Genomic DNA, 25,852 nt, shown 5'->3' on the forward strand with positions numbered 1-25,852 from the left:
AAGGAGGGAGTATTTGCCTAATTATAAAAATAATTTTAAGCTACACTTGTAATTTTCTAATCTAATTGTTGCTTTATTTGTAATTAATAAAGCAATAATTCAAGATCCATGTGCCGATATTTATTTATATAAAAATATGACATTTTGGCACATTCCACCGTGCACTTTGCAGGTCACCCAAAGAGCGATGGAATACTAAAAAGCATTATCAACATATATTTCCTTATTATACATCAATCTAGAAATATGAATCGCTAAATTAAATCAATATTATTAAAAAAATGTAAATTCATGTTTTAACGGTGCGCAACATCCCTAACATTTTACGTGTCATTCGAATTTCCACTAAAGATTTTGGAATAATTCAACATCATAAGTTGCACTATCATATATTATTTTGCAACCATACATAACTAAACTAATTAGACATTCCGTACATAAAAAATAGCTCGAACACAAATAGTCCAAGCGACTACGTAGAAATAAATTCATAGGGACAATCATCCGAATTGCAAAAAAAATAAATTAATTCAACAAACAGGTTGTAAGTACATTGTTTCGCAAGCAAGGTATAGTTAAATTAGATATACACTACATAAGAAAAATAACTATCTGAAATCTGATTTGTATAAAAAAAATTGGTGCCTTCAGTTAGAGAAAATAATCCGATTACTTCATGATTACTTTTGCAATTAATATGCTCAAATAATCAAAACAAGTCAAATGATCTTCTGCCTAAGTGTTTCAAACTTATTTTATTTATCATTTAATCGACTTTAGATGATGGTTGCTTTTTACTATAAAGCCGCCACCTGTTACCCCATAAATACTCCTAGGCCTTTTAAATCGATGAACTCATTATTTCTAATGGTTAGAAATAATATTTATGATACATCGCATTCAAAAAAATATATATTGCACAACTATATTTCTTCATCCAGCATTATTCACACTAGGTTGCAACTCTATATGGAACGTTCACATATGGACTCTCTCTCAAACTAAAAAATAATATTTGGCTATATAAACCCATACATTTAGTGGAGCCTCATATCTCACCGAATTCATCCGTCAATGAATAATGACAACCTATATTCAATTAAAAAACTTCTTACTTTTGACTTTACACTTAATTTGGTATACATGTTTTATTACACAAAATAAATCTACCTTCTTCTTTTTAGATGGTGAAAAATATTATAAATAATTGCTTGGAGGGATTAATTAAATATGATATGTTATAAAGCTAATTAATAGCTAGGTTAGAATATTATAAAAGCAATGCTAATAAAAACAATTATGGAAAAATCGTATACATGAGATGTTCATAAATCTGTAACACATAACACATGTTCGCGCGAATGCAAGGCTGTCTTTCTAGCTTGTCCCAAAGTCATATAAAAAAAATAGAGGGAGTAAGTATTACGTAGGTGTAGGTGGCTCAAAATAGCAAAACCGTTTTTCTTTTCGAGAGGAAGGAACACTGATTGCAACTGTGGTACCCATGCACTGTGCATACACCAATAAGATCAGCATGCAGCCACGTGGTAGATGGGCTATCACTATCAGCACCTACCTATCCTTATCGTCGGCACCCTGTATCTCCACGTCGATCAATGGCCACCACACAGCTGCATCGGCTGCTGCCGCTCCTCCTCTTCCTCCCATTCTTCTACCTCGCCGGCGGACGGCGGCACACCACCACCTCCCCGCCGCGCCGGCGCGACGCGCCCTCCGGTGGTCTCCCCCCGGTCGTGCTGCTGCCGGGGAGCACCTGCAGCTAGCTGGAGGCACGCCTCACGGACGCCTACGTGCCGCCGTCGCCGCAATGCGCCGCGCACCACCACGAGGCCGACGGCCGGTGATTCCGGCTGTGGAAGAACACCACGGAGCTGGACGACCCCGTCGTCGCGCGCGCCCTGCGTCGCCGACCAGCTCCGCCTCGTCTTCGACCACGCCGCCGGTGACTACCGCGGCGTCCCCGGCGTGGAGACTCGTGTCCTGGACTTCGGCTCCACCCGTGGGTTCCTCGCCGACGTGCCCGCCAACAGTTCAGCCCGCCGAGACTACTGTCTCCCATGAATTGCGCCAACAAAAACACATCGATCGTGACGAGAAATACTGTGGTTTGTACACGCGAGCAGAGACCTCTGCATGGGAAGGCTCGTCGAGGCGTTGGAGAAAGTCGGCTACCGCGACGGCGAGACCTTGTTCGGCGCGCCGTACGACTTCCGGCAGGGGCCAGCGGCGCCGGGGAAGCCGTGCAGGGCGTTCTCGCGGTTCCGGCGTCAGCTCCGGGCGCTTGTCGAGCACGCGAGCAGGACGAACGGGGACCAACCGGTCATCCTCGTGTCGCACAGCCAGGGGGGCTACTTCGCGCTCGAGTTCCTCAACCGGAGCCCCATGGCGTGGCGCCGGAGGCACGTCAAGCACTTCGTCATGGCGTCCACCGGCGCCGGCGGGTTCGTGCTGGGATTGCAGTCCCTGGTCTCCGGCGTCAGCGACGCCTCCCCAATGGGCCTTGCCGGGAGGAGCCTCGCCTGCAAGTTCACGTCGCTGCCGTCACCCAAGGTGTTCGACCGCGACACGCCGCTGGTGGTCACGCGGGACAAGAACTACCGGAGCTCCTGACGGCAGTCGGTCTCCCGGCGTACGAGGTGACGCTATACAAGACGAGGGCGCTGCCGGTGGCGATGAATTTCAGGGCGCCGGCGGTGCCGACGACGTGCATCAACGGCGTCGGCGTGCCGACGACGGAGAAGCTGGTGTACTGGGACGGCGACTTCAGCCAGGCCCCGGAGATCGTGTACGGCGACGGCGATGGGGTCGTCAATTCGGCGAGCATACTGGCTCTCGACACGGTGATCGGCGAAGATCCGAGGCAGGGGTACTACAAGTCCGTCAAGATCGCCGGCACGTCTCACGACGGCGTTGTCTCTGATGGTGCCGCCTTGGAGCGTCTGGTTAGTGAGATTCCTCGGGAGAATTTTGTGCAAGCTTCGAAGGAGGAGGATAGTCGGGTTGCTCAACTGTAATTTATCAGCACTGGGATTTCTATTAGTTGATCACTTCATTCTCTTCAACTCATCGTACACGGCCAGACAATAATTCCGCCGTGTTTAGTTACAAAGTTTTTTTTTTCAAATTTCAACTTTTCCATCACATCAAAACTTTCCTACACACGAAAACTTCCAACTTTTTCATCACATCGTTCCAATTTCAACCAAACTTTTAATTTTGGTGTGAACTAACACACAGTTCATTAGAAATAATTAGACGGGTGCTCGGGCGTACTTTCCCCTAATGTTCGGCTGTGGTCCTTTCTCCATCAAAAGTTGTTGAATTTTTGGATACTTGTGACACGTTTTTCAAACTGATAAATAGTGTGTTTCGTGCGAAAACTTTCTATATGAATATTGCTCTAAAATATCAGATTAATCTATTTTTTAAGTTTATAATAATTAAAACTCAATTAATCACACATTATTGCCACCTAATTTTTTATAAAACACTTAATCTTTATCTTCATATCTGAATATCTTTAGAGATTCAAACACCACCGTCAGCATCGAACTGAGTTGGGGCTTGGACTCCTGTTGTTACTAGTCGGGCACTCAAGGCCTCAACTCGCTGCAGCCTAGCAAGTAGCTGGGCCAAGTGCACCATTATGTGCAATGGGTCCATCCGCCACAAAAGACGCTCTTAAAAGAGCAAACACTCGTGGGTTTACTTTAAATAAATAGGCCTGTTAAGGCTGTGTTTAAATAAACACTTGCCGGTGAAAAGTTTCGGTGTGTCACATCGGATATACGGACTGTATTAAACGTAGACTAATAACAAACAAATTGTAGATTCCGCATGTAAACTGCGAGATGAATTTATTAAGTCTAATTAATCCATCATTAGCAAATGTTTACTGTATCACCACATTATTAAGCAAATGTTTACTGTAACACCACATTGTCAGATCATGGAGCGATTAGGTTTAAAAGATTTGTCTCGTAATTTACACACGATCTGTGTAATTATTTTATTTATCTATATTTAATACTCCATACATATGTCTAAATATTTGATGTGACAAGGTGAAAAAATTCACCAGGGATCTAAACAGGCCCTAAATAGAAATATCCAAAAAGAAAGTCCAACAAACACGCAGCTGCACGTGGGGTCGTAGGATCGTACGATCGCGTGGGATGTTGGACTAGCGATCGATCGTGCATTAGACATACGCGTGCATTACCCAAACGGTTGCCCTTTGGGATTTTTCACCATACGCGTCGTACAGTCACGCCACCATTCTAGATTAATCACGCGCCTATGGCTAACGGCTACACACACCCATGGCCCAATGCCTGCCGCAAGAGCAGCCCAGCCAACGAACCAGCACTTTGGTCAGCACAAAAAAATCAAAAAAAGCCAATGTCTGATGGTTTTTGAGCTAGCTTTGCCGAGAATTAAAAAAAGGTAAAATTTTGATGTTTTAAATAAATAAACAAACCATCAGACAAAAAAAAGCAAGGATCAATTAAACAACATCAAAAAAATTAGATCAAAGCATATGAAGGATATATTGAAGATTTCCCCACCAGCATGTAAAAACATCTCCCTCTCTCTACGTCACCTGCATTAGCCATTAAGTATTCTATAGGCTTTAGCACGTTTATGGATGAAAATATTGGAAAATAATAAATTTTCAGTTCTGAAAAAACTAGTAAATTCTTGAGAAAATGTGAAAGCAATACGGGCACTTGATAAGGTTAGGAACTGCTAACATGCTGATCGACCTTGGGTGTTGGCCAATTGAGCTGGAAGTCACTACACCGGATCAGGTCACCTCTGACGGGTCTAAACCCTCACTTTTGACGGGTTCGGCCTGGTCAGAGATTAGTGGTCACTGATGATTTTGAGTTACCTGTGATGGGTGAAGGCCCGTCAGAGTTAAGAGCCACCTCAAATGGGCCCCAATTAAAACCTATCACTGGTGAGAGTCACCTCTGACTAGTCCCAACCAAAACCCGTTACGGGTGAGAGTCACCTCTGACGGGTTTATATTTTAACACGTTACTGATCATAATTGGGAACGCCACTGGTGTGAAATAAGGAAAAATAAAAAAGAGAAACACCAGCCTCCTAACTTACCATCACATTCATTTGGATTGAGTGCATCTGGCATTCACAAATAAAAAAATTGTCACAATTCTTCTTGTGTCCGTCGCAGTTGTCCCAATAACGAAAATAAAAAATAAAAATCACAGGAATCTCACCATAGGAATCAAAATAAAAATCACAGGAATCTCACCATAGGAATCAAAATCATATATTGGTGGCGACTGGAGACTGGAGCACTGGAGTCACATCCCCAAATTAATTGATAAGAGAAGACTTTGTTAATAACCTTACGACAAGCCAGGGCCCGAAAACGGTAACAGACCATCTCTCATACAGTTGGCCCACAACCTAACACTGCAACTCACTGCATTTTTTTTTTTTGTCCTTGTTTGACCGGGCAACCATCCTCCCTTATACGCTGCTCCCTCTCTTCTCAAATTGGCGAGGTGGGACTAAAGCTAGCTACAGCTGCACAGCCGCTGCTCTCTGCTCGCTGGCTGCACTGCCGCTTTTTTGCTGCTGCTCCTGCTGCTTGCTCACATGGGCCGGCCAAGGCCCAAGGCATGCTGCTGCTGGGCTACTTTGCTGTGGGCTGCACGCATGGGCCAAGGCCCAAAGCTCATACTAGGAAATTCACTTAGAACTATATATTAACATGGGGAAGATCCGTACTGAGCTGGTCGCCTATCTCTAAATTGCTCCAGACCAAGCACGCTTAACCTCAGAGTTCTTTAGAGATCGGCTTCCGAAAAAGAAGTTGCAACTTGTTGATATAAGTATTCTATTAATTCTATTAAGCCCTGGGTCGGGATGTCACACACGCCATTTGCATATCTCTGGTAAGCAAGCTACACAATTATATCAAGATAAATCTAAGGTAAAGTCGGTACTTAAATAATAAGAGTGAGGTAAAATACCGAGACTGAATAAAAAAGATTATTTCATTAATTTTACAAGTCTTACAAAAAAAGAGAAAAGCTACTAGAGTCATACCCGAATTCTCCTGAAGACTCGAGGACTAAGAAAACTATTTTATTTCCTACACCACTAGCACTAGAATACTAATTAAACTTGAGAAGAGCTTGATTTTTGTTGCTTGAGTGTGTGAAGAAGTGAGTGAGGTGAGCTCCTTTTATAGGTTCAGTATGACAGTTATGATGGTTGGAAAGGTTAGAATCCTGGACGTCCATGCTAAACCCCAACCTGAACGGCTGAGGTGGGGGTTCAGTCGAACCTTGGCCTGGCCTAGAAGGCCCAATTTTTTGCAGGCCTCCTCCTGGTTGATTCCTTAGTCCAGTGACGTGGTATTTTGGGCCTTTTGAGATTATTTCTTTGGATTTGTAGGCCCATCTATCCACAAGTCTACCTCTTGACGACTTCCAATTGATTGTTCGTTTGTTTTTCGTCGAACTGCAATCGAATAGAATCCAAGTACAAGTGGAAATAAATTATTCTAAAACAAATATGAATTGCAAGCATAGCTAGTTCTCCATTATTTTGTGTATAATGACAGTTGAAATTGCTCTATAACGACCATCAAGAAAGGCTGAGAGCCCCGAGTGCAGGGTGACGAGTGGCTTCGGGCAGGATTTGGCGCAAGGCGGCGTCGACCAAGGTGACGGCATGGTGTGGCTAGAGCGGCAGCTAGAGGTGGAGAGAGAGGTAGAGCGTGGCGACGGCTCTAGGGCAAGGTAAAAACTTGGGAAAAAGGTGGAAAAGGGAGAGGAGGTCCAGGGCGTGCTATTTATAAGCAAAGAGGGAGGAGATCGGCTTGGATACGGTGGGGTTTGGCGGCAGAAGAGTTAGGGTTCGCCGGCAAAATAGGAGATCAAAACCGTTCCTATTCACGGAGATAAATCACGGGATTTCTTCGATTACTTGAGGGGAAAGAAACAGGAGGATAAGGGAAAGAAATCCCCTCAACCAATTTGTGAAATGGAACAACGAAACGGCCAAATTAGGAGGGGAATCAACACCGGGTCGGGCACTGCCTCAGGCCGGAGGTTGAAAAGGCACGGTAGCAAGAGGGACGAAAAGTAGACTAGGGAAAAACACAGGCCCGAAAGGAAGGAGGAAAGGAGGGCGGCCCGAGAGAGAGGAGATGAAGGAGGGGCATGCGGGCCAAGGGAGGGGTGGTAGACATTGGGAAGAAAATGGCCCAAGAACCCAAGAGAGAGATTTTATTTGTTTTCCATTTATATTTAATTGGTTTAATGAACTTTGTGATATTAAAATTAGATATTGAGCTCCGAAAATTCACAGGAAATTCCAGAGAGTATTTTAGAGCATGGAGAATATTACAAAAATATTTCCGGCCATGATTTTTAAAGGAAAATTTTTAATTCCCTCAATAATTGACTTGATTAAATTGCTTTAACTTTTAATATAATTTCTAGAAATGCATTATTATTATGATTTTTAATCCCGAATGAAAATCGGGGCATGACAAGTATTAAGTATTGTAATACAATGTGCCATGCACTTATTACGCGGTTGATAATTTTATAATAGCTTAAGGAGTGGAAATGTTATACTATAGTTGTGGTAGTAAATGAGGCAAAATCATTTATACAGGTTTAGGCTGCGTGGTGCATAATACCCTACTCCTGTGGGGTTCTTTCCGTTATATTTTTTTCAGAGACTAAAGGATGGTGCAAATCCTATGGAGTTTTTTTGTGTTTCCTACAACCCTTTCTGAAGGCCTTGGCTCTCCCTTTGTAGTCAATGGGAAAATACCACAGTTATAGAACCCTCGCGACTGAACCGTAGCATAGAGTGGTTAGATATGGGAAGTCTTATTGCTTGTAGAAGAGTGGACCAAGATGCAAAACCGCCATGCACCCCCCCCCCTCCTCCTACCTCTAGTGGCAACATTGGGAAGATGCTGTGCTGATCTGCCATGCATCCTGCGCGACAAGGAAAAGCTTGGGGTAGAAGGCTGGTGCTCTAATGGCCAATTGTTGAGCCCCATTTGTTAGCCTCAGGAGGTGGAACATGTAGAAAGGTGTAGGACTTGCCGGGAAGCACATTAGTCAACCGTGCCACTTAACAGCCCACGCCCCTCCCCATAGGGGTGATGATGCTGTGCAAGATGGCTGTGCAGGCACTATCCCGTTAGACTGGTTGCATGTAAAGTGTCATATCACATTTAATGCAAAGCCTACACACAAAAGAGCACAGCAGGACACTGTGTCTCAATGCCATTAATGCACTGCTATTATCCTCGAGAAGCTCGGTACACCGATCTCGGGGACAAAAGATGATTATGCCCCGAGCTCAGATCCTGGCTTCCAACCTGAAGGGAGACCCCAAGCTTAGCCCTGCTTGGGGCAGCCAAGGTTCCCGACCGGCCTCCTTCATGGTGTATCACAGGCACTGTAGCAGACTATCGATTCATTGGGTTGTCTGAATAAACACACACACACATACGTATGTATCTCACTGAAACACCTTAACAACTGCTCGGAAGGCATACTTTATTAACCAATTGGTCACACTGTTATACTCATTCATACAAATATAACTTATTAATGTGCATACTTTCTATGCTAAACATAGTTAATGAAATATAATTGTCTCCATGAATGACTCCAAGGCAGAGCAAGAGCACTTTCCTGACAGGAAACAAACATCACTTTGTTTTCCTTGACAGTGCTAATGGAGAGAACTACTGTTACTTTGATGCAACCCATGAAAGATTCGTCCAAGTAATAGCCATGGCATCATTACAATTTGTTTTCTCATTGTATAGAGGACAAAGCAATATAACAATGTTAGATATAATATTTTCTTAAAACATCATGAAGTACTGCAAAGGTTCTCTATGCCACAAATGCATTTAGTGTTGCACCTAAATGTCAGCCCCAAAAGCATGGGCTTGACCACATCAATAACCTTGATAATCACTACAAACAATAGCCTATAGATGACAATCATGCCACAAAGTACCGCAAGATCCACCCATCTTGAATGACCTGTTTCCACTTGAAATAACTCAACAATAACTTTTTCACCACTCACTGTTTCCTGTCCTCCTAGGTTACTTTGGAAGACTAACCCTGAGAACTCATTCTTGTAAAACCCCTGCAGTGCATACTTGTGAAAGGAAATGTAGTACATTGGGTACTTCCATAATATCTTTGGAAGGTTATTAGGTATTTGGAAGAATCCACTAGTAAGCATCATAATACCTTATATACCAGCACCTGTGATTATCCCCATTAGGAAATCTGGTACAATGGTTGCTACGATCATCATCAGGGCTTCGACTAGCATTGTGCATGCACAAAGTACTAGCGCAAAATAGACAAAATGTTCAATTTTCCCTTGTAAGCCAGTAAGATAGTATGCAATTGCACCAAGTACTACAGCATTAAGGAGAAGGTATGGTATGGATGACAATGTATTGGAGATGACAAATGCGGCCACACCATAGTGTCCATTTAGTCTTTCCCTCCTGAAGATCTGAGCAACATGAGACATACAAGAGTTTAAATTTCATTAGGCAAAATTTGATGCACAAACGCAAATTCATTTGATAAATGAATGTTTTTTCTAACCAGATTGATAAATGAATGTTGTCTTAAAATGAAATATTTAGTTTTGGTCAGGCTGCAGAATGTTAGGAGCTTTATTCTAATATTTTTGGTTGTAAGCTTGGGTACTTTCCTGTAAGATATCTTGGTATTTCTATGCATTTTAGGAAACTAAACAACAAGGGCTAGAAAACAATTGAGGAAAGAATTGACAAGAAACTTAGTAGTTGTCTGTAGGGGGGGGGGGGGAGATTGGTGTTAATTAATTCTATGCTTTCTAGTTTAGCCATGTTTATCATATATTTTTTTGAGATTTCAAAAGGAGTTCTTCAAAAAATTGATTATTATAGGCCACGTTTCTTTTGGCAAGGTGATGAGCATAAGAAGAAATATAGACTTACAAGATAAGATATTATATGTCATCCTAAAGATCAGGGTGGTCTTGGAGTTCATAATTTAGAAAATCAAAATTAATGTCTTTTTAGCAAGTTGTTGTTTAAGCTAATTAATGAACAGGGTGTTTGGCAAGATCTATGGAAAAGAAAATATTTGAATAAGCTTTTAAGTCAAGTTGAGTGGAAACAAGGGGATTCCCATTTCTGGTCGGGCTTTATGAAAGTTAAGAGCACATTTCTAAATATGGGTTCTTGGATTGTGCATAATGGTCAGCAAGTGAGATTTTGGGAGGATAATTGGGTAGGAAATTCTTCTTTTAAAGATAAGTACCCATCACAATATGCTATAGTTCGAAGGAGAAACTCTTCGATTGCAAATATTATGTCTTATGTTTCTCTGAATGTTTCTTTTAGGAGAGCTTTAGTAGGTTAGAATATGACTAATTGGCATAATTTATGTGCTTCAATTGTTCATATTCATTTGACCGGGGAAAATGATATTTTTAGATGGAATTTTCATCAAAATGGTCAATTCTCCGTTCGTTCTATGTATTTAGTTTTAATTAATCATGGTTATGTTGAGAGGAATAAGTTTATATGAAAACTTAAGATGCCTCTTAAGATTAAGATTTTTATGTAATACCTACTTAAAGGGGTTGTCTTGACATAGGACAATTTGGCTAGGAGGAACTAGCATGGTCGTATGAAATGTTGCTTTTGCATGAAAAATGAGACTATTCAACATTTATTTTTGGAGTGTCATTATGCAAAATTTATATGCTCTACAGTTTTCTTGTGGTTTATATGCTCCACATAGTATATCTCATATTTTTTAGAATTGGCTTGTGGGAGTGGATAAAAGAAGTAGTAAACTTATTCTTGTTGGAGCATCCGCTATTTGTTGGACCATATGGCTGCATAGGAATGATATGTTTTTGGCAAGTCACCTTATGTACCTTATATGTAGGTTCTTTTCAGAGCAACATACTGGCTCCGGTCATGGGCTCAACTACTAATGTTTGATGATGATATCAAGCTAGTAAAAACTGCATGTCGTAATATTGATTCAATGGTTATGCATCTTTTCGCCAACTTTGGATGAAGATTCACAAATAGAATTCAATAATCATGTGTTCTTTTAGGTTGGTTTTTGTTTGTGCCCCAGTTTTGAAAGGAGTGTGTTTTTAAGTACTTGTGTGTGCTCCTGTTTTGTGAGGAGTGTGTTTCTATGTCTTTGTTTTATTTAGTTCGAGTTTGGTTGAACTGGTGTAATAAATGGCTGTACCTCTTTAAGTAAAGTCCGGGATTTAATTCCATTATCTAAAAAAAGAATGTTGCTAATTTGATTATTTCATATGTCATAAAATGTGACCTCTTGTGCAAATGGCAAGTATTTAAAATATTTTAATAAAATTATGAAAATCATCACTCTGTATTTATTAATAAATAATTTATTGCTTCAAAATCTATATATACTAATTAGAGAGGCTTCACCAAGAGGAACCGACATAAATCCCAATAGAAGATAGAAAAGGTAGAAATTCCAATATTAAACTTGTGAGTTCATCTATCAAACCTATGGCCAGATATCGTCCAACAAATAATATTTGGATTTATTAAAACTCGAGTTAGTAATGAGTTAGTAAATACCTAGTTGTACTCACTTGGAGTTCTCTGTTGAAGTATTCATTTTTGCAATCCAAATTTCAGAATAAATAAAAATTAATAGTTTCAGTTTGTTTTTTCTCAATCAAATAATATTGAAATCAGAAAATATTAATCAAATAATATTTGTTACTCCCTTCGTTTCAGGTTATAAGATATTTTGACTTTTGTCAAAGTCAAACTGCTTCAAGTCTGACTACGTTTATAGACAAATATAGTAATATTTACATTACCAAATTGGTTTTATTAAATTATAATTAAATTTGTTTTTACAATAAATTTATCTTGCGTAAAAAATATATTACTATTTTTTTCTATAAATTTGGTCAAACTTGAAGCAGTTTGACAGTTGTCAGAGTCAAAACATCTTATAACCTGAAACAGAGGGACTACTGGTTCTAAAATCTGATTTACAATATTGTAAGCTGATATTAATTTTGTAAAATACGTAGCATGTATGGATGGACACGTTGATGTAGTTAAAGCTTAATGGTAATTCAGTATACTCAATCCAGTAAAAAATAGAAATGAGTTAGAATTATTTTATCTCCCTGAATTTTTTCAGGATACTAAGAGTTTTTTTTAGGCTTTTCTATGCGGAACCAAAATTGGAAATGAATTTATTTTTCTGTTCTTTCTCTCTTAGTTAAATAATGTTCTTCCTTTTCCTCTATGTAAGAAAGTTTGATGAAACTTTGTGCTTCAGTTAAATAAACTTTAATAAAAAAACTTCAAAATCAACTTCAAATTTATGGTTCAAAATTCAAATTTTAGCAGCGGCTGATGCTGAATGGGGAAACGATGGGAGCCTCGGTTGCGTTGATACTTTGTTGAATCATTATAAAGTATTATGATTTTGCACTGTTGTATACACAAAGTGCTGGTGAAATGCATAATCGATTCCAGACATCGCTTCTATGCTCACCTACAAATTTATTTATGTTGGTATATACGGTCGAATTTAAAAAATCATATAGAGAAAACACGTTTGATCTTTCTGTTCATAAATATATATATAAGTTAAATTCATAATACCTTCATGTCCTCCACGAAGGAGGGGAACCCTCCAATTGCCATAAAGGTTAGCAGTGTGGCAATAAACATTAGCATGTGTGATCTAGCCTGAAAGAATCAAAATTAATTAATTAATATATTAATTTTTAATTGTTGATGCATACTCGATCAGCAATTTGCGAGAGAACAACCAATGTTTTATCTTCACTTACTTGAATTGAATCGGGTCCATAGCCCACATGGTAAAATATGGTCCCAAGGCAAACAGTTATGCAAACGTAAATGGCTAACCGCAACCAATAATATCCAATATCTCTATACATATTGACAAATGAACGTCTAGTAAGCACAAGTGTCTTAGTAACAAAACCAGGTCGGTTTCTTCCAATTATCGCCCGATCCTGAATGAAAAGAATATGTTAAACGTAACTTGTGATATATACCATGAAAATATAATTATGCTAATGTTTACATGTAATTATGTACGCAAAATTAGAACAGAAACCATCTCGTTTACGTAACGCATTTCCTGGTTCGCAACTTCTGATGTATTGGAGGATTTGTATGAGTTCACCAAAATGTCTATTGCTTCCTCTGCTGGCATGCACGGGAGTCCTTCTTCACTCTCCTGTATGTGTGTCAGCAAATTGAAAGACAACAATTCCGAAACGAAGAAATTATGGCATCTATATATAGCATAGATATGTTCACTTTGTCGTGCTGAAAACCATTCAGTTATAAATGCTGTCGTCCAATTTCCAATTGTGCTTTACTTCCAGATTAGAGAAAAACCTACGGTGGTGTTACTCGTAGCCTATCTTTTTAACTTCTCTTTTACTGTTGGGTTGTATACATAGTATGTGCAGAGGCCTGAGGTTTAAACAATTTTTCATTATCTAAAACAAATTATGATATTCCATTAACTAGTTATACTGCGTATGAATTGTGAAAGAGCAATGCTACACGTACTAAATTTTTCTTACTAAACTTTTACTAACAATCATCTCAACTGTTTGATTTAAGTAGATGGAAGTTACAAAAAATCTAGATGCACTTATAGCATGACACATCAGTGTTAGTAAGAATTTAGTAAGAAAAAGTTAGTACGTATAGCCTTTTCCATTGTAAAATGCATGTATCCTAGTGGTTGCAGTGACCTGAGTAGCACCCCAATGTTTGAGTCAAATCTCTATAGGAGTGAATTTCAAATTGGATTATTTGAGGGCTAAATTCCCTATTTGATAGGCTAAGTTTCTAATTTAAAAAGGCTGCATATATCCGGTTGGATATAGAGGCCGGGTAAAAAATACCCTTCTCTAAATAAAAATGAATTGTAGTCATCTACCACACTATATATCTAACCTTATCAAAAATGAATTGGAGTCACAGACCACACTATATATATATCTAACCTTATCAAAATCTTTGTTCACAGTCCTCAAGAAATGATCCGATGGGTTCCTCATTGGCGGGCAAGGGTAGCCATTCGAAGCAAAGAACTGCAAATTAAACCAATTAGAAGGTAAAACCAGTAAACACGTACATACATAGACAGTATATATGGGAAACTCTTTAATCCCAGGAACTGATGTATCCTCATTTGTTCAAACATCCTCCAAATAGTTACTAAAGATTTTCAAACAAAATAACAACATTCATACAATATACATATACTCTCCAAAAAAGTCAAGCCAAAAATCAACTTACACAATGAAAAATTAAAAAGATAAGTCCATCATATTAGCAATTCCAATGCTGTTCACATTCATATTTGTCCTTTTTTTCTCCATATGTAGATCAAATTTGAAATTGATTTTTGGTGGAGTGGTCTCTATATATAAACTACATTATCAAATTTATTTTTTCACACATCACGCATTAAACATTCAAGAAAACGGTACACGAGAGGATATCTCCTAAGGGATTAAAATCCACTTCCCACTATATATATCACAACTAGATCGACTAACCTCGGCAGCAGTTGAAGCTGGGCCAAAGAAGATGGTACTCCCAGAGGCGAGCAGGCAGAGACCATGGAAGAGCTCGAAGACCTCGCTGCACGGCTGGTGCACGACGGCGACGATGGTCATGCCCTCCCTGGCAGCGAGGCTGGTGATTCGGCTCATGACATGGAAGGAGGCAGCACTGTCAAGGCCGCTGGTGGGCTCATCCAGGAAGAGAAGGCGGGGACAGGTCAGGATGTCGAGGCAGATGCTCAGCCGTTTCTGCTGCCCGCCGCTGATTCCCTTGCTCGACCGCCCGCCGATCCGGATGTCCAGCGCGCCAGTCAGCCCCATCTCCCTCACCGTGTCGTCAGCGCGCGCCAGCTTCTCCGCCGTCGACATGGTGTCCGGCAGCTGGATTTGCGCCGAGTAGTAAATGGCCTCGCGCACCGTCAGCGTTACCATTAGCACGTTGTCTTGAGTCACGTATGCCTGATCGGTCCATGTGTGCATAAGCATATATCCAATCATTTACGTTTTACGATCGCCAGTTGCTCGGTTTTTTCTCTCCTTAAGGGTGTGTTCGGTGATACACTTTTCTAACATCAAAAGTTTTTTTTTCATAGGCGCGCTTATCATATATCTAAACAATGTTTTTTAAAGAAAAGTTCTATAGAATAATTGATTTAAAAATTTGTGTGCTGACCTACCATTTTGTTTTACGTTCTGGAAAGGATTCCCAACTGCAAACGAACACTACCCTCTAAAAAATCCCAACCAAACACAACCTTAATATTTGGGGCAATTTTGTTTAGGCCTCTACTTTGATGTCTAATATTAATTTTACCCCAATTTTCGTTTTTGCTCCCATTTTTTTGAACCGAACTGTCGTTTTTGCCCCTAGTTTGGATGGTGAAATCAACGGTGTTAAGTAATTGGCAAAAGGACATTTATACCATCTTCTATCTCTGTTCATTAATTGTGTTTTTGCCCTATTTTATGCATGTAGCTTTGAAACTTTATTTTTTTAGTATATTTAAAATTAAATGACGCACATTGATTAACATAACAATTTAGACAGATTCTGAATTTGATGGAATTTTGACAAAATTTAAGCAGCATTTTAACTGGAACTTGACCAAAATTTTGACAAGATTTCAACATCTTACACAATCATATGAAATCATAGTAGCCAATACCAACTGAGATAGGAGAGCGTATAAATATACTTTTGCTAATTACTTAACACCGTTAACTTTATCATCTAAAGTAGGGGCAAAATGATAGTTCAGTAAAAAAAAGTAGGGGCAAAAACGAAAACCCTAAAAGTAAGAGTAAAATCAATATTAAAAATCAAAATAGGGGAATAAGCGAAATACCCCCTTAATATTTCTAAACAAGTGTTGCAGAAAATTAGATTGTCCAGTTACACTATAGCTTAATATTCTACTCCCTCCTTCCCTAGATGTTTGACACCGTTGACTTTTTTAAACATGTTTGACCGTTCGTCTTATTCAAAAACTTTTGTGAAATATGTAAAACTATATCTCTACATAAAAGTATATTTAACAATGAATCAAATGGTAGGAAAAGAATTAATAATTGCTTAAATTTTTTTGAATAAGACGAACGATCAAACATATTTTAAAAAGTCAACGGTGCCAAATATTTAGGGATGGAGGGAGTAGTTCTTTATAGTGTAATTTTTTATGTCGTCAACTTTGACTAAACTTCAACTTATTGTAGACAAACTTGTAGTCATCCATCTATGTACAACGACTCATATTGTAGTGAACATGTTTGCTTCTTCGCTCCTATGTAGAAAGTGGCATTTAGTGCACAGTGCAGCTCAATAAAAGCTGACTAAAAAAATCAATAATATTCAACATGATGTGTGAAATTTTGGTTTTATCAATTAAATGCTTCAACATATTTTCTAATTTGAACTCACCGAGGTTCCAAATGCAAGTTTCTGAGATCGGCCATTAATTAAAATTTGTCCTCTCATCTTCAAGTTCAAGTCCAATCTTCCTGCGTATATCAACATTGTAAAAATAAATACAAATTGAAATAGGACGCATTATGGGCCGAACTTAGATATACACCAACAATGTAATATAGGAAAAATTTGCTGCTGAACATTATGACTCGTGACTTTATTGTTCTCGTAGGACACTGTAAAACCAAAATAAATCTTTGAGAGAAATACTATTAAAATATGTTATTTGCTGATGGATACTGTCACCGTTATTTTGTTGTGAGTAAAGTCTATCGCCGGTCCCTAATCTTGTACCGTTGTGTCATCCCGGTCCTTAAACTCGCAAGTCAACCGTTCAGGTTCTCAAACTTGTTCGACTGTGTCATCCCGGTCCCTAAACTTACAGATCACTCGTTTAGATCCTCCAACTTGTTCAGCTGTATCACCCTGGTTCCTAAACAGGACGGTCTAAAAACTTTATATCAAAAAATAATTCATAACTTTTTTATGTGAACTCTAATAAAGACAAACTTTATATCAAAATTGTAGCCCTCGACGCAACCTACAACTTTGTAGTTGAAAAGTTTTTGAATTAAAAATGTTTAGGGTCCCAAAATATTGTTGCATGTTTATAGATTTTGAAATTTTAATTTTAAAGTTATGAATTATTTTTAAATATAAAGTCTTTAGATCGTCCTATTTAACCCAGATGATATTCGAATCCAAGTTTAAGAACCGGGGTAACACAACTGAACAAGTTGGAGGACCTTTACAAGTGATCTGCAAGTTTAAGGACCGGGATGACACAGTCGAACAAGTTTGAGGATCTGATAGGTCGATTTGTGAGTTTAGAGACCGGGATGACACAGCGGTACAAGTTTAGAGATAGGTGATGGACTTTACTCTTTTGTTATTGTCAGCATGACAAGCTAAGAGAGGACACCAACAAGGTCTGAAATAACCCTTGAGGCCGCGTGGACGCTAATGCCGGAGAAGAGAAGACTAACCGCGCGAGATGAACTGCCGACCATATCGTGCTTACAGACATTCTCTTACGGGACTTAGCTCGAGTTAATTATCTTATAAGAGCAAGTCTAATAGTATAGCCCACTACTAGCTCCAATTTATCTATAGCCAATCAAATAGTCAATTCATACAATAGTTGCTTGCTATACTATTAATATATGGTCTCACCTGTCATATACACAATGTATCTTGGAGTCCGTGCTGCAGCTGGCTACAGATCTGCAGCCCGCTTCTCTTCTCTCTCCTCGTTTATCTCATTAAAATATGTTTAGAGCTGGCTAATAACCTGCTATTGTACATGCTCTAATGCCACTCCTAACCAACCGGTGATAATTAATTAACTCCCTGTCAAAATTTATTCGGCAAATTGGTCTGTGCTGCCGTTCTTGTGTGCTGAGCAGTTACAAGATTTAGTTTAGTATCCTACGGAAGAAACATGTATCGAAATTTGATTTGAATTTTACTTGAACATGGAGCACACTAAAATATAGTCATTAAATGGGTGCTTATCTGGCACATTAAAACCCTAGGGCAAGTACTATATACTAATGAAAGGAAGGGGATTAGACAAACAAATAAAATAAAGGGGCGTTTAGATCTACGGGTTTAAAGTTTTGGCATGTCACATCAGTATTATCACTAGTACAGAATCCTTCTATCTGTGACGCCCTCTAACATGCCTGGAATTTACTACTACAAAATCGATTTTCCATGGCGTCACTCTACTTTTTTTCTCTGGCGGCCATATGCATAAACCGCCATTAAAAATGTAATGAGGGGTGTGGGGTTAAGTACCGCCAGCGCCGGGTTAAGATAGCTGCCAGCAAAAATATGTCCATTTTTGCTGGCAGCCCACTTAATGAACCGCTAGCAAAAAAATATGTCCCTTTTTACTGGCGACCCACTTAATGTACCGCCAGCGAAAATATATTTCTTTTTGCTAGCGGCCAACTTAATGTACCGTCAGCAAAAATGAAATTTTACAAGCGGAGGTTAAGAGCACCGCCTGCAAACAAAAAAAATCCTTAAAATCCCTCGCAGCCTCACACCTTATCCCCAACATTATCCGCTCATCTCCCATCCCCATCCCGTCGCTCCCACCCAACCACCTTCACCGTGCGCCCTTCCTCCTCCGATCCTCTCCCTTCTGTCGCCGCCACCGCGCTCCTTCCTCCTCCACTCGACCGCTCCTCTCCCACCCGCCGCCGCCACCGCGCGCCCTTCCTCCTGCGCTCCGCTCCCACCCGCCACCACCGCGTGTCGTCGACACTCGGTGACCACAACGACGACGCCGGCCAGGAGAGCGGATCCACCGCCAACTCGGGATCCGCAGGCTCCTCCCCTCCCTCTGTACCCTCCCCCTCTACCAGATCTGGTTGGAAGGGAGTGGTCGGCGCAGAGGAGGTGATGATGTGGTGGAGGAAGAGGATGAAGGGGAGGCACGGTGGAGGAAAGGGTGGGGAGTGCGGATCAGCGACGGGGGTACACGAGAGCTCCGGATCTGTTGGGCGGCGGCGGTGCTCGGCAGTGCGTTGGTGGCGGCAGTGGTCGGCGGTGAACGGGCAGAGAGACTTGCGAGCAGCGGAGCTAGGTTGGGAGGCAGATGGCGGATCCGGCGGCGACTCGTTCAAGTCCTGCATTGGCAAGTCCTCCATCGGCAAGCCATTAGGCAATCCGGCAGCCCCAAGTCCTTGGATCGACAACGGCGTGGAGCTCCTTCCTCCATGACGAGCTGCCACCGTGGAGCTCCTTCCTCCGCATCGAGCCGCTGCCGGGAGCTCGGGGGTTCAGCAACCGCTGCTGTTCTTCTCGTGGTGAGGCAATGGGTGATGCATGCTGGGATTGAAACATTTTTTGTTCTGCAGGATCGACAGCATGGTTGGCAAAATTAATTTTGATTTTTGTGATGGTGAAATTGCACTGTGAGGCCAACATATTTGAATCGATGCTTGAATTTGTGATTGTGGACTTGTATTTGTGAATTTGTGAGAAAAAGAGGATGCATGAATTTGTAATTTAGGGCATATCTGAATCGGTTTGAATTTGGACTTTTGTTTTTTTGCACTGGAGAATATTTTCACAGGCAGCCTTTTAAGAACGCGCTTGCAAAAATTGGTTTTCGCAGGCGGCCCTCTTAATAACACGCTTGTGAAAAATTAAATTTCGCAGGTGGCCCTCTTAAGAACGCGCTTGCGAAAATTGGTTTTCGCAGACGGTCCACTTAAGAACGCTTCGCAAGCGGTATTATGACCGCTTGTGAAAACCAATGATTTTCTCTGGCCTTTACTTACTGGCGGGCTGCTTAGCCGCCAACACAAACCACTTCTTGCCACCAGCATAAATGTTTTTTTTTAAGTAGTGATTAGTGGGCTGTCACGGATGAGTCATCTGTGACGGGTCGAAAAATCATCTGATTAAGATATGGTCGCACAGATATGTTAGATGGGTATAAAACTCAGGCCCATCACGGATGATACATCAGTGACGGGCCGTAGTTTAGGCCCGATTGAGATAACATTACATATCTCGATCAGGCCAGATATGACGGGCGCCAACTTAGGGCCCGATGGAGATATGTAATGTTATCTCAATCGGACCTAAACTACGGCTCGTCACTTATAGGTGTCATCCGTAACGGGTCTGAGTTTTATGCCCATCTAACATGTATGTGCGACTATATCTCAATCGATAACATCTAGGCCCGTCACAGATGACTCATCCGTGATGGGCTCTATACTAATGTCCGATTGAGATGACTTAGTATTTTTTTTCCATTCATCATATGAAATGTTTATATTTGTGAGATGACATGTAGCAAAATAATTAACTGCAGTATAATAATTTATTTTATTATTCAAAATAATTTTTTGAGTAGTAAATAATTTCAATGGAAAAATTGTCAATAATAAAGTTGTATAACTTATAAAGATTTACAACTTTTATTTTGGTCATTTTTCTATATAACTTCTTTTGAACATATTAAATTTGAATTTGAAAATATGATAACTTCAAAACAACATTTTTAAATACTAAATGATTTGAACTAGAAAAGTTATCAACAATAAAGTTGTATAACTTCATCCTCCACCGCCGTGGAGCTCTTTCCTCCGCTAACACATTCTCCTATGTTGCATCAATTGTATTATGATGATCCGTGTCCGTGCGGTTATGTGATGATCAACTTGAGAAATTTTAAATTCCATTACACGATAAACAATTTGGGAAGGAGGGAGTATAAGCTTATGTGGAGGAGTGAGGTAAAAAAAAATAAAAAGTGTTGGCTCTTATACCAGTGCTAGCTTAACACGTGTTCCAAGATAAATACATTAAATAATGTATAAGTGAGGAAGAGATATGAGAAAAAATTGATACTAACCTTATAGCTAATATATTATATATATTAGCTTTAAGATAGACTAATAATAGCAGTAAGTAAGCTCTCTTATATATTATCTTTGCTCTAATCTCTAAATCCCGACTTTGTCCATGAAAACTAACCCACAGGTCCTGCGCTAAGTCAATATCCTAGGTTTTAGTAGTAATGAAAGGTCAAGATGTAAATTTTAAATAGAGTCAGCGTCAGGAAGTTTCTTGTCTATTCACTGTCCTAATACTGTTGGCTAATCAAAGGGCATGCGTGGCTCACCTAAATTCAGTCAGCGCCGCAAAATGAATTCACCCTTGCCTAAAGAAATACATGACGACGTTGATTTTTCGTATATCGTTCCCATCATTCGTTTTATTAAAAAATCATATAATCTTTTATTTATTTTCCGTGACTTATTTTCTCGTTAAAGAAATTGTAATGTTAACTTTTATTTTAACATAGTTATACTAATTTTTTAATAAGACGAATGATCAAACAGCGAAAAGTCAAGCGTGTCATACATTTTAGGATGGAGTTAGTATCTTATAAAATTATAATACTAGGTGTGATTAATGAGTCCTCCTTACTACCTCATTATTAATGTAGTTTGTCGGTAAGTTTGATTATCACGGTAACCACAAGTCAAGGGAAAGATATGGACTCCTTAATAACACTGAACTAATCAAAGAGCATTTATTATGGAAAGATGATTGTGTCGTGGTATATATGCTCTCGCAACTCGTGCATGTAGTCGAAAGACCTCTTAATTGCTACCTCTCTTCGGTCCCCCTTCAGCACTTCTCCTCACTGTCTAGCATTCTTCTCGGTGACAAGTAGAAAGGGACAGGTATCTCGTTTTTCTCTATTACTATTTACCACATCAATCACAACACATTTCAATTTTTCCATATTATACCCCTCAACCACCGTTTTATTCTCAACCATAAATTATTTGATAAAGTTATTATAGTATTTTATTTCAAACCTTATTATATGCCAAACTACCTAGAAAGATAAGTAATTTGAGACGGACATAGTACTACTCACTAAAGGTTTTAGAAGTTTTATATCATAGTCGATTAGGTTTGCCTTTGAGGACGGACGTTTGTATAACTAGGATTGTATATCTTTCTCAATGTTTACGTTATAATATTATACTACCAACATAAAAATAATACATTTCGGGCTACGCACATGTGCATGTATTTCTTTATATGAATAACCAGAATTGCGCACTGGACGGAGGTAGTACTTGCGTCGTTGTTTAATTTATGTAAAAGAATTAACTAGTCGAATTTATCTTATTAACTTAAAAATTCCAGACAATATTCTTCTATGATCTGATGAGAAATTTGTAATCTATAAAAGGTATAAGTACCATGATTAGCAATATTAAAATTTTAGTTGTAACTTATCTATACTCCTGCTGTTAAAACAATGATATTTTAAATTTTGAACATTTTTAAAATTTTTTGTCAGGGTCAATGCTGGGTTGTTTTTTATTAACTGCCAAATTTGGAGATTCTTAAACGTTCGTTTTATTTTGAAAGGGACCAGGGTGATTCCATTAATTGGATCCAACCAAATCGCTGGTTACCGCAACCAAACTACAAGCAGGATCACCGTGCATATCAGACGTGGAAGACCAGCTAGGTACGCTTGAATCCAAACGTGGCATATGAATTTTACAGACAATTCAGTGGTCGGGGAAAAACAAATTAAAATTTTCAGATTGAATCTTAGGCCATTAAATAACAGGACCCATACGAAGACCCTATATAGTTACCAACACACAATCTTAGGCTGAGTTCTTCTCTCTATGTTTCCAATCCATCTCTCGTATTCTACGAGCACGTTTTTCAAACTGCTAAATGATGCGTTTTTTTAAAAAAAATATATATACGAAAGTTGCTTAAAAAATCATATTGATCCATTTTTAAGAAAAATTAGCTAATACTTAATTAATCATACGCTAATGGATCGCTCTGTTTTCCGTCCACAAGCTGTGTTCCCGACACTTTCAAACGAACACAGCCTAAATATTTTGGCACGCGCGTAATATTACATTTCTAGGGAGTTCCACTCAGCTATTTGACCCTTATATAATTTACAGTGTAGAATATACTGTAATTTCAATGAGATAATTCCTTATATGCTACTGAAAATTGGTCCGATCCCTTGTTGCCACTGAAAATTAGTTTTTTTTCTTATATGCCATTGTTCCAAATTTGCGCACCCTCTCATGCTACTCCCGTCTGTTAACTGTGTGTTGACCATTAACTCTCAAGTAAAAAAGACATATTTGCCATTCTAAGTATAGGACATGCCTAACAACTCAAAATGGCAAATACATCTTTTTTTTACTTGAGAGTTAACGGTTGGCATGAGAGGGTGCGTAAATTTGGACTAAAAACATTTAGTGGAAGAGCCAATTTTCAGTAACATATAAGGGATCAGACTAATTTTCAGTGGCATATAAGAGATTTTCTCAATTTCTATTGATGCTCTTGGCTAGAAACAGGCAAATATCCTGCCTACATGCAAAAAGAAAAAAAAAACTTTGGATGTTTGGACACTACGTGCAAATTAAAATGATGTAACACTGCACATTGCCATGTTTATGGTATAAGCGACCTCACATTAAGGAAAATTCAGTTCTCAAAGAGATGACGCCTTATGCTTAGAGTTAAATTTTGAAATGTTCAATTAATAATAGAATAAAATACGATTTTATATGTGAAAATGATATCGATATATTTGTCATATAGGAACTTCCGTAAAGTTTTTTCTTCATATAGTAGTTCTGAGGCAAGTAGTGGAGATTAGTTCTATCTGTGAAAGTTTAACTATTTAAAAAGACTTTCTCATGTACTATCTTCGTTCGTTTTTTAATATATGTCGCTATTGATCTTTTTGAAATTCGTTTTACTATTCATTTTATTCAAAATTTATGTGCAAACCAACCAAAATATAAGTCATGCTTGAAGAACCTTCAACGATAAATCAAGTCACAATAAAATAAATAATAGTTACATAAATTCTAGAAATAAACGTATGTCAAAATAACAACAGTGTTATATATTACAAAACGGTTGGAGTATGCTACTTGCTACTAATAATAGTGTGGTTGGAGAATTTGATTTTTTTTTTTATTCCAAAACTGTCAAGATATGTAAGGACATGTACAGCACCTTGCCAAATTCAAGATGAATGTAATTAACCTCAGATCAGCTAGCATGCGATCCACGGGGAGAAACTAAGTGAGCAAAGTGTACGTGTTGGGTTACCGGCGAGGGTGTCGAGCAGCGTGGTCTTGCCGCATGATGGCCAGCACCTCGCCGGGGCGCGCGCAGCCGCCGACGCCGTTGAGGATGGCGGCGGCGTGCCCCCTGCTGTCCACCGCCGTCACCCACACGTCCTCCCACGTCAGGAACACGCCCCCGCCATCGCCGTCGTCAAGCCGCTTCTCCCCTCGAGCCGCGCCGACGACGTCGATACCTATACTATCGAACCCGCTGGCGGCGGCGTGCTCCGTCGTCGCCGCCGCTGCCGCCGGATGTAGCGGACGAGGAGGCGCCGTGTCGCCGCGGGGAGCGGCGCGCCGACCGCGGAGAGCCGCGAGCACGGTGCGGAATGTGGAACGCAGGAAGCCACGGACGGTGGCGCCGTCACCGCCGCCGGGAGAGGTTCGCCACAGCGGGAGCGACGGGCTTGGCGTCGGTGCCCAGCGTGGCAGCGGCGATGTCGCCATGCCAACAGCCTATTAGCGCTTCACAGTTATTCAGTACAAGTGTAGAACTGAAACCACTAGCTAGCGTTCTCTTACGTTTTTTCTCTCATCTCCTCGGGTTCTTTTCTAAATATACTATAATAGGGCTTATTAATATAGATAACTCCACATATGTAGGCATCAACTTTAAATACAGTTGGTTGCGGATGTCTGTGTTTGGTGTCTGCGTCTGGCAATAACACTATACCCAAGTTCGTTAGCATCAGGATTTGCTAGCATATTTGGTGCGTTCGTTTCTAGCGGTTGGGAACTCATTCACTGCTACACGATAGATTTTTCTGGACGTCATCCCCTTTTTATTTTCATACGGTCCGTAAGTGGAACCACACGGAAAAATAGAGGGACCGGCACCGAGCTGTCGCCCGCACGGGAAAATGCATTTTCCCGTACGGGCGTCTTAAGAGTACGCATGGAAAAATCCTCACTATCCCATGCGCTCGACTTAAGAGGACCGCACGGAAAAATCGATTTTCGTGTGCGGGCTTTTTAAGTGGACTGCACAGGAAAATACCTCCCTCCTTTCACTTCCACCCACTTCAAATTTTTCACATCCTTTCTCTTCTTTTTTCCCTTTTATTCTCCCTCAACCACTCTCCTCTCTCTCTACCATATCTCTATTCTCAGCCACTCCTCCCCACCTTCCCCTACTCCTTCCCCTCCCCTCCTCCGTCAACGGCGGCGGTGGCCCCTCCCCTCCTCCCCGTGAGGGAGCAGCGGCTCGGTGGGAGCAGTGGCTCAGCGAGAGCGACCAGGAGGAGGAGAAGGTGGCGACGGGAGAGGGCACGGGGGCGGCGTTGGCGGCTCTGTTGGCGGGGCGGGACGGCTGCTGGCAGAGGTGACGCGGCGGCTCGGTGAGCGGAGGAGCGGCGGCCGCGGGACGGGCGGCGGACGGCGCAGCGGCCGAGGCATCGTGCGGCTCGGCGAAGGAGCGACGGGCATGGGACGAGCGGCGGACGCCACGGCTGCCACGGCACCACGCGGCTTGGCGAAGGAGCGACGAGCGGCGAGCGGCGCACGAGGCGACGGC

At 40.5% G+C, this 25,852-nt stretch overlaps 3 pseudogenes; 2 read left to right on the forward strand and 1 right to left on the reverse strand.

Annotated features, from left to right (window-relative positions):
* The first annotated feature begins 1,361 nt into the window (after positions 1-1,361).
* Positions 1,362-2,082, forward strand: LOC127752696 (lecithin-cholesterol acyltransferase-like 1; annotated as a pseudogene).
* Positions 1,625-3,145, forward strand: LOC127786140 (lecithin-cholesterol acyltransferase-like 1; annotated as a pseudogene).
* Positions 3,146-8,910: 5,765 nt separating this feature from the next.
* LOC127752984 (ABC transporter G family member 1-like) lies at positions 8,911-24,863 on the reverse strand (annotated as a pseudogene).
* Between the last annotated feature and the right edge of the window lie 989 nt (positions 24,864-25,852).

Source organism: Oryza glaberrima, chromosome 10, assembly GCF_000147395.1.
Source record: "Oryza glaberrima chromosome 10, OglaRS2, whole genome shotgun sequence".
In the NCBI taxonomy this organism is placed as follows: Eukaryota; Viridiplantae; Streptophyta; class Magnoliopsida; order Poales; family Poaceae; genus Oryza; species Oryza glaberrima.